Source organism: Pollicipes pollicipes, unplaced genomic scaffold (genome assembly GCF_011947565.3).
Source record: "Pollicipes pollicipes isolate AB1234 unplaced genomic scaffold, Ppol_2.1 Scaffold_7231;HRSCAF=8579_pilon_pilon_pilon, whole genome shotgun sequence".
In the NCBI taxonomy this organism is placed as follows: Eukaryota; Metazoa; Arthropoda; class Thecostraca; order Pollicipedomorpha; family Pollicipedidae; genus Pollicipes; species Pollicipes pollicipes.
The window spans coordinates 27,353,516-27,362,595 of record NW_023597034.1 but is presented as its reverse complement, the minus strand read 5'-3'; the positions used below and the strand labels follow the sequence as shown (position 1 = coordinate 27,362,595).

Genomic DNA, 9,080 nt, shown 5'->3' with positions numbered 1-9,080 from the left:
TTAGGCGGCATCTCCCATAATGGCCACCAGTATATTACGTGCGTCTCCCCAGTCTTTTAACGTAATGTCGCTTGTTTTGTTATGTCGCATTTTTCAACTCTCTTGTAATAATAGTCTTACTCCCCGGAGAAAAACCAGGCGAATAGATATATAGTTGGGTTGATATTTCGGCAACATGCCTTTATGGAAACAATAGCAGAAGTGAATCTGGGGGACAAGGCTACTTCTACTGTCTTGTCTATGCGAATGATGTTCCTCGCTAATGCACTGAACAATCAACTCCCTTGCTTTAACTTACCTCTTGGCGACATTCCTCCTGCTGGCCGGCCGCTTAGCTAGGAGTGCTGGCTCCTCACTTCTCAGCAATATCATGGCCGCCCAACGGATTCCTCATCGGCACAAAATGGCAATCACAAGATTCCCAGAGCCCAACTCGCTTAAAAGCAACAAGTGCCGTGATTTACTCGATGATTTAAATGAAGTTAATTTATGACTTTAAAAATTACATGCTCGAGCATGATGTTATGAAATACATGATGGTTCGGATACGTCTACAAATACTAATCAGCGAGGTAATAGGGCGCCTGGTCAGATTACGACGTTTGTGAATATCTTAATTTAGTTGTTAGGTTACCCGTGCGCACGGGAATGGTGTGCTGCATTTGTGCTACACGTGCTGCCCTCTTTTTGCGTCTCGTGTGGATGCTGGCATTAGCGCTTCGCGACGCGCTCAGCCGCTCAGTTCACCTGGCATCGCTTATCATCTTAGCACGAAGGCCAGCCACTGCGGCCCACAATAGTCCAGAGAAACCGACTCTACCCACTTATAATCAAACTAAAAAAAATAGGAAATCTCCTCGGGAGTAATATGTCTACTGACAATAATCATATTTATTTGAATTAATTATGCATGTCGTGGTTAGGGGCGGGCCGTTGGCTTATTGTTCCGCTGTATGGATTATCAGGTAATTACCGTCGAGGCAATTTCCTTCCATAAACCGGCTTACTGTGAGCGACTGCAAGCTGTGGCGAAAACACTGGCTTACCGACAATGCATGGGCTTTCGTCCAACTTGGACAACAAATGTCACTTTACCGGGATTACGTAACTAGCACTTAGGCATTCGCACTGTCTCATGCATGCTTGTCAGCGGTCATATTTAAAGCAGGCCTTGAGTGTGGTCGCCACAAGCGGTCTGCACAGGCTATGTGCAACAATCAGACCCCCTCCCCCCTCCCTCCCATTATTAGTGGAACCGTACAGCCATATACCACGCATACCTCGGAACTTGTCCCCAATAGATAGAAGTCACCCGGTGCAAGGCTCACCGCGGCATCACCACGATGTCCCCACTCTTTCGTCACTGAACTATGCCGACATCACCTGTCGGCCAGCCGGCCTTCGTTATCAGCTTACAGCGCTCCATCGCTACCCGCGACGAACCATTGCCTGTATGACGCGTAGGCCTACTTCCGTCGCTACCCGCGAAGAGTCATTGAATCAAGAATAAAAAATTAAAAAATCAAGAAAAAAGAATCATTGAATCAAGAAAAAATTGACACATTTAGCCCATCTTGTCAACACACCGTTCGATAACACTTGGGAAAAATTAACGGTCGCCGCCAAGCTATGCGCAATATATGAACTATGTAAGATAGAGGTATTGACATCGAGCATGGACCTGCCTACGTCGCGTCCTGCCTCATGGAACAGCATTCAGGCCGCACTTTATTCATTGATCTGCTACTTTCCTACAGACTGTTCATTGGCAGGCATATAACAGTAACAGGCAGGGGCCAACACGCCATTTCAGAACACACTTGAGGGACATCTTCGCAGATTAGGTATGCTGATTGCTGTGGTACGATGTAAGCACGAAAGCAGTGCACGACATCTAACGGATCAGAAATAATGTGATATTAACGCAAGCTCAACATTCCTATCGAGCTTCCTTTCCTTAAGGTACAGTTATTCAACACAAGGTTTTAAAACATAGAAGAGCCGGGAATTTCAAAGAATCGCTGAAGATTCGACAACTCCTCCGCCGGGCTTACATTTTGGAGAGGTGAAGGCACCTGAGCGCCCGCCCGTCGGCGCGCCAGGCCGATACGGTCTTTCAACACCTTGTCTGTTTCAATGGCCCTCCGACAGCCGACTTTGACGGTGTTTATGACTGTACTCCACTCTGTTTTTGTTTTTGCCTCTGACAGGGTTGACGTTTTGAAGGGCCGCTCCCTATTGATCGTCCTGGCGCGAATGTCCGGAGCAAAAACCGTGCTCGCACTTAGGAAAAAACGGCAAGCGGCCCGCGGCGGATAAATACGCAGCGCGCCAATCTGAATCTAACCTTTTCAGTGCCACACCCGGATAACAAAAATATGCACATCGCGAGAAAGACCTTCTTGCACATTGAATAACAGCGCGTGGCCGTGGCGGATACATACACGGCGCGCCACGCTGGTAGTCAACGTGTAGCGCGCGGCGCATCTTTCTACCGCGGACCACGTGCTGTTTTTTCAATGTGCGAGTACGGTTTTTGTTTGTTACGTTTGGCCTGAGTGCTCGTTCCGGACATATGCGCCAAGTCCCCATAGACGATCAATAGGGATGTGGAGGGGGGGGGGGGGGGGGGGGCTTTAAAAACACTGACCCCGTCGGAGTAAGGCAAGTGCAAGTAGTAAGCAATTCGGTCATTAAGGGTACCGTTGTTAGAACCATTACAGCGACTCCAGAAGGCGAGATTCGCACGTGTGAGCCGATGAGAGATTCCGCCGTGCCGAGGTGTGATTCCGGCGACAAAATAGTAAGGGTCGATGAGAGATTCCGGCGTGCTGATGAGGATTCCAGGAGCTGAGGATAAACCGATGAGGGACTCCGGGGTGCCGTGAGGATTCCGGCGACTGAGGATAAGCCGATGAGGGACTCTGGCGTGCCATGAGGATTCCGGTGACTGGGGATAGCCGATGAGGGATTTCGGCGTGCCGATGAGATATTCCGGCATTATTCTGTGACGAGAGAAGGTGGGGAGCTACATGGTGATGCCGCAGTGGCTGCTATTTACCAGGGGTGGCTGGTGGCATTCACAGCCAGGTGGCTGCTATTTACTGGGGACAAAGTCCGAGGTATGCGTGGTGTATGGCTGTGAGGCTCCGCTCTTAATTGAGGGGGTCTGATCGCTGCACATAACCTGCCCGGACTGTGTGCAGCGACCACAGTAAGGGCCTTCCTACATTAGACCGGTGATAGGCATGGATGAGACAGTGCGAATGTATGAAATGTAGTTGCAGAAATCCTAGTAAAGTGACGGTTGCTGCCCGTGTTAGGACAGAAACGTCTGTTTCGAAAAGTCCGTGTAATATCGGTGCGTGTAATGTCGCCAATGTTTTCGCCACCATTTGCAGTCGCCCCAGTAAGTTGGGTTTATTACAGGGAATCGCCCCGTTGGCAATTACCTGTAGATCAGTACAGAGGGCCATCTAGCCAAGAACCGCCAATAACACTGGCATGTATATTTGATCCAAGCAAATATGATTATTGCCCGTAGATGATCACTTCCAAGGAGCTTTCCTTTCGTAAGACTGATTATTGGTGAGTACAGTCACTACCTCTAGAAAGGTATGCATAGCAATATGCATTTCACGACATCGCGTGCGAGTACGTAACTTCAAAAACCCTGCAGAAACTTTGTCTAATCATTGAGTCAGTCAGCGGCGCTTGTTGCTTTTATGCAAGCTAGGCTTTGGGAATCACGTGATTGCCGTTTGGTGTCGGTGAGAATCCGTCGGGTGGAGCATGGCGATATTGCTGAAAACATGTAGAACTCAGTACTCCTTGTTACGCGGAGGGCAAACGGAAAACCGAGTTGAAGGAAATGACGGCTACGATGTATTACGAAACTGCGCGTAACACATATGGTGGCCAGTATTGGGGAATGCCGCCTAAGAGTGAAGGGAGAAAAAATCAGAAACGAGTTGTCTAACGATGCGCTATAATGGAAATCTCCCCACGTAAACAAACCGCACTTTTATTTGCCCACACATTGCCTGCATTGACTGTGTATGAGTTTCTTTCTCCGCATTGATACAGGCACTGATGCCGGTAATTGAAACGCATAATGCTACAATTTTTTGAAAATGCCACCCCTTCCTCTGCTTTTTCCTTTACCTATAAGCCAACACTTAGTTGCTTTTTTGGCGGGGTGGCTTTGATTGGTGACCAGATAATGCGGAGCCCAGAAAAATTGACGGTGCCATCGTCAGCTCTTAAGAAGTCACTTTGAACTTTCACGAGCAATGTAGACCATCGTGTCCAGAGGCATAGTTTTTGCAGAGTGAGTTGGTGGGATAAACCGTCAAAAACTATGAAACCTCTCCCAAAGCTCGCCAAAAACGGGTTTCTCCCAGAATTTGGCCAACTCTCTCTCAAAGTTGGACGGGGGCTGACCCAAGTTGTGCATCATTCCCATCCCCTAGACTGAATTGGAAACTGTATCCCTGGTTGTGCCCCAGCGGAAAATCCCCCCCCCCCCCCCCAAACCAAATTCGTACATCTTTAATTTGGCTGGAATCCATACCGAGGACATACATGAGGGACACGATTTTAACATTGCCCGATTGTCGACGGCAACAGGGCGGCAAACGGCAGCCGACAAATCCACCCATCGCACGCAGCTAGCCGCACTCTTACATTAATGAAGACCTCCATCATAATGCCAATGTGCTCAGAAGTAAACGAGGAACGTTGCAGTCACCTGCCTATATTTCATGCCAGCCACGTAGCATGCGTGCATAGATATGGATATGCTAAGCTGAAAAGTGCGATTTCCGGGAAAATTAACTTTATATTTGGTTTAATGCGGTCAACTATTGACCCATAACAACAACAAATCGTTCGATCTCATTGCGAACCAAGTCGCTGGTGTTTTTGCGGGGCTCTATCTCTTTCAGTTTGAAAACGCCTGAAGGATCTCATCAAATTCCTGCTCCCTTCTAGCACGCGTTATTAAAAGAGCGAAGTCACGGCGGGGGAATTGCCAAATACAATACACAGTCCAGCAAGTGCATGTTGAATGTTATTCATGCAAATAGACTTTAACGAGGCCCAGAAGAAAAGAAGAAGGTTCTATATCTGCTATGACTAGTGGGCACATCCTTGATACCCTTGAAATCCATCGCGCCAGCATTGCCTCAGTGGAACACGTTTCACGCGCGGTTGCTGATTTCGCGAGAATCCCTCGCACGTTCATGTTTTGCGGGTTGTTCCATATCACGTTCGGGTGGGCCCGGTTAAGGGTACAAGAGTAAAGCTACTACTTCTGGGCCCGCTGTGGTTTTCAGGTATGGTCTAAAATACCGGTATATGGTGCAGACGCGCAAGTTTTCCGAAACGGCTCGTCCGATCGCCATGGAACCTTCACCAATCGATTCCTTCTGTCTACTGTCCTGATGGTGGGATGTAGAGTGCAAAGTGTTCATGTAATGTCTAACATCCAGGATAGCTGTGACATTGCGGGATTAGTCTCAGACCATGTATCATGTATGTGAAAATCCAAACACTCAGTGTTTGGCGCATAGTCTCCATCAATTTAATCTTAAAAGTCTGATCTTTCAAGCAATTGAAAGTTGCAAATGTAATAGTGGGCTGATATGCTCCAAAACTTGTTGACAAAAGTAACTTTTAAAAATTGGGAAGGTCTGGCATGGCATGGGTGTTGCATGTGAGCACCAAGTGAATCACACCAATGTACTGTGGGTATCCAGCACATTGGGTTCAACAGCATATTATCCAGCTGTTTTGTATCACTAGGTCTGCAATTGAACTGGGATTGTGTGGCTGACTGGTAGAACCAAGATTCACACCACAAGTAATCTGTAGCATTGGTTTGTATCCCAGAGATCCATGCATTTGAACAGCTTGGATTTGGTGTCTAAGAAGAGAATAATGAGTTGTTAAAGAAGTGGATATCTGCATTTCAGCTAGGTAGCTACTGTTGTAGAGAATGCAGGCTTCAGAGCATATGATCGTGATTTTCCAGCAATCCTGATCTAGTGCAGAAGGCACCAGGGAGATATGAACCTCATTTACAACTCCATGCATGGGCTTACTTGAGTGGTCAGGATTTTGGTTTGCAAATTCTCTTTGAAAGGTTATCACAGGTAACCCAGAAAAGTTCCAGCACATTAAAGAGCACGCACATCCATTTTGGAGCCAAAGTCATGTATGACTGGCAAATGTTGCCTTAGTGCATAGTTGGCCTGCCTGCCTTTTGCATTTGAATATAATTTTGACTTGCACATGGATCAGTGTAATTGTCACCTGAAAAACAGCCTCACAGTAGATGGCTGAAGAAATTTCAAAGCTGATATAGATTCTGATTGCAGTATACAACTCTGCAGTATGAATACTGTTGGGCTGGAATCATAGTATTGTGCTGAAACAAAATTATCAGATTGAAACAATATTTTCTGGAGACATGGCAAGTAGAAGTACAGTAAAGCCAAACAGTATTCATGCATTGTTGATGTTAAGCATCCAAAGATCTTTGTTTTAAAAGTATTAACAATTGTTTAAAGTGATGTGATCTTGGGCAAACATCTCACTGGGTTCAAGTGCATGTGCATGATGTATCTGAGTGTGCATGTACCAAGTGCATGATGCATCTGAGTGCGGGACTTGGCGTTGCTATTGCATGTCCTGAAATAGCGGGTCTGTGGAAAGTTGCTTGTCAATTGAGGATTTATGAGGCAAGTTTGTGGCAAAGATATTTGCATCATGGCATTATGCTGGCAGTAATGTTACAGATGAAAACAGAATGTAGAGTTAGGAATATTTTGGTATTTTGATATTTTGTTGACATTGAAATGTAACATGTGATAGTTTTTCTGCTCATCTTACCAAAAAATATCATTGGAAAATGTTTTGGCTGGCCTGCTGCTTTCAGACATTTATGTAGGTCTGCACTGAACCAGGTTTGCTTGATTGTTTGGTATGTGTGTTAATCAGCTGTGCCTGTTTGCAGTGTTATGGCTCTGACCGGCCTGATTCAGGCTGGGATTCTGCGTGGATCCAATGCCGTCAAAAAGGAGGTGTCTGTGAAGTTTGAAGACTCAGTCCCATTTGACCTAATGACTGTGCTGAAGGAGGTAGATAGTGGCTTTTCACATAGTTATGATGAGCTGTGCTCAGAGTTATCCAAGGGAGTTATGCAGGTTAGTGCTTTCATTTTCTTGCAACACTTCAACCCTTAAAATAACTACATTTTGGCGGCAGTGCTTTAAGTAGGTGCCATCCATAATGTAGATAACATCTCATAATCAGGTCTGCATACTGGGGCATGCCAGCAACTACTGGTCCTTTTCAGGTTATAACTTTCTTGGGACATTTTTCCATGGCCTAATTAACCATCGATTTTGAGGGAAAAACATATGGTAAACTCATTGTCCTCTCTAGATGGCAGTGCCAGTTCTGCAGTTTAGTATGGCTGTGACATGCCATGATTGTTTTTGCTGCTCACGACGTGTGCTAGTGGGGTGTTGCGGTCGGGTCATTGGACTCTCTGCCGCGCTTCGTCAGCTACGGGCGTACGTGCGTGTTTCAGACAAGCCAACTGGCCGAAGTGCTGGAGCAGCTGCACCAGCATGCCGGCGAGCTGTGCGGCGAGCGCCACGTGACGCTGGTGCGCTCGGTGCTGGCCTGCAGCTGGCATCGGCTGCCCGAGCGGCCGCTGCGCCGCTACTTCTCTCTGGTCGTGCTGCTGGCCACCACTCAGCCGCACTGCGCCAGCGACGCCATCAAAGTCCTCGTCCACGCGCTGCAGTTCGGTGAGTTGCCACGGCGCCTCCACCAACACGACTCTTTGTGAAGGGAGACCAGGGTCCCTTGGAGACGCACGCCGTGCAGAAGCTGAGGTACTGTGTCACGGCAGTTGAGTATGGTATATTTATGCACATCATTCACCAAACAGCAGTTCACAGTTTGGGGCTGGATAGTAATATGACTATGTGCCCTGTGTTTGCCTAGACATGAGCCACATAACACAAGACAATGCAGTCGACGAGCTGGCAAACGCGGTAGATTATCTAGCCTTGATACATCCATGCCATACACTCGAACCGAATGTCTTTTGCATCCCAAGCGAGCGTTCCACTCCACTACGATAATCTGTGTGGCCCACGTGGCATTATAAATCCACATTGCATGAACCATATTTATGGACTGCAACAGTAAGGACGGTGTAATCATTGTTTCGTAATATTTGTTTGTCTTCTTGCTATTTTATCACGCGATTGTTTTATGTGTACCCAGTTCACATGTGTGAACCATTGAAGTTGTGATAATATTTCTGGCATATTGTGAGGTCGCACTGTTGTCTCTTGGTACTGTTGGTATCAAGGCACATGACAAATACACCAGAGTTCAATAGAGATCGCTTAGGAGCTCCTTTGCGGACTTGCACGAAGTACCCAGTCGCTTTTTTAATGCCATCTGGTTTTCGCCTGATTTTTTAAAGATTTACATGATATTTTTCGAGATGAGATGGCATATTTATGGAGCGGAGGCGATGTTTATCGAAATGAGATCATACGTTGTCATACAGGATATCAGGTCAGATGTGTTATGCCTTAAAGAACGCTAGCTGCACAGGAAACGATTACGAATAACTTGTCTAGGCAGCCACACGCTGGCGCACATCACTTTATAATATGTGCCTTCGCCTGAAATAGTGTGGTCGTTTATAACGAAGCGCCATGCGGTGGTGTTCGTATTTGATTGCACGACATTTGATGTAATAACAAAGTTATGATTGCACTGACAAAAGCTCCAAGGTGCACACTGTAAGTGTGCTTACGTCCCGGAATGAAGTCATCGTTTGCATTGGCACGTCAAATAATTATCACGCATCCGTGTATCACGTGGCGGGGTACGGGGGAGGGGGGGGGGGGGGGGGGCAAGCTGCAAAAGGCCATTTCTCCCCTCCGACAAGGAGCGTAGCAGGAACGTGGCGCCGACGCCTTAGCCGCACCAAATCCAGGCCTCAGACGTTCTCACGCGCCCACTGTCGAGGGCGCGACATCGTCGCC

General features: G+C 47.2%; 1 long non-coding RNA gene across 1 annotated transcript; it reads left to right on the top strand.

Annotated features, from left to right (window-relative positions):
- The first annotated feature begins 5,191 nt into the window (after positions 1-5,191).
- LOC119110728 (uncharacterized) lies at positions 5,192-7,686 on the top strand. The gene is made up of 3 exons (XR_005095546.1): positions 5,192-5,336; positions 7,019-7,208; positions 7,598-7,686. It is a non-coding gene; the product is annotated as an uncharacterized LOC119110728 (long non-coding RNA).
- The last annotated feature ends 1,394 nt before the right edge of the window (positions 7,687-9,080 follow it).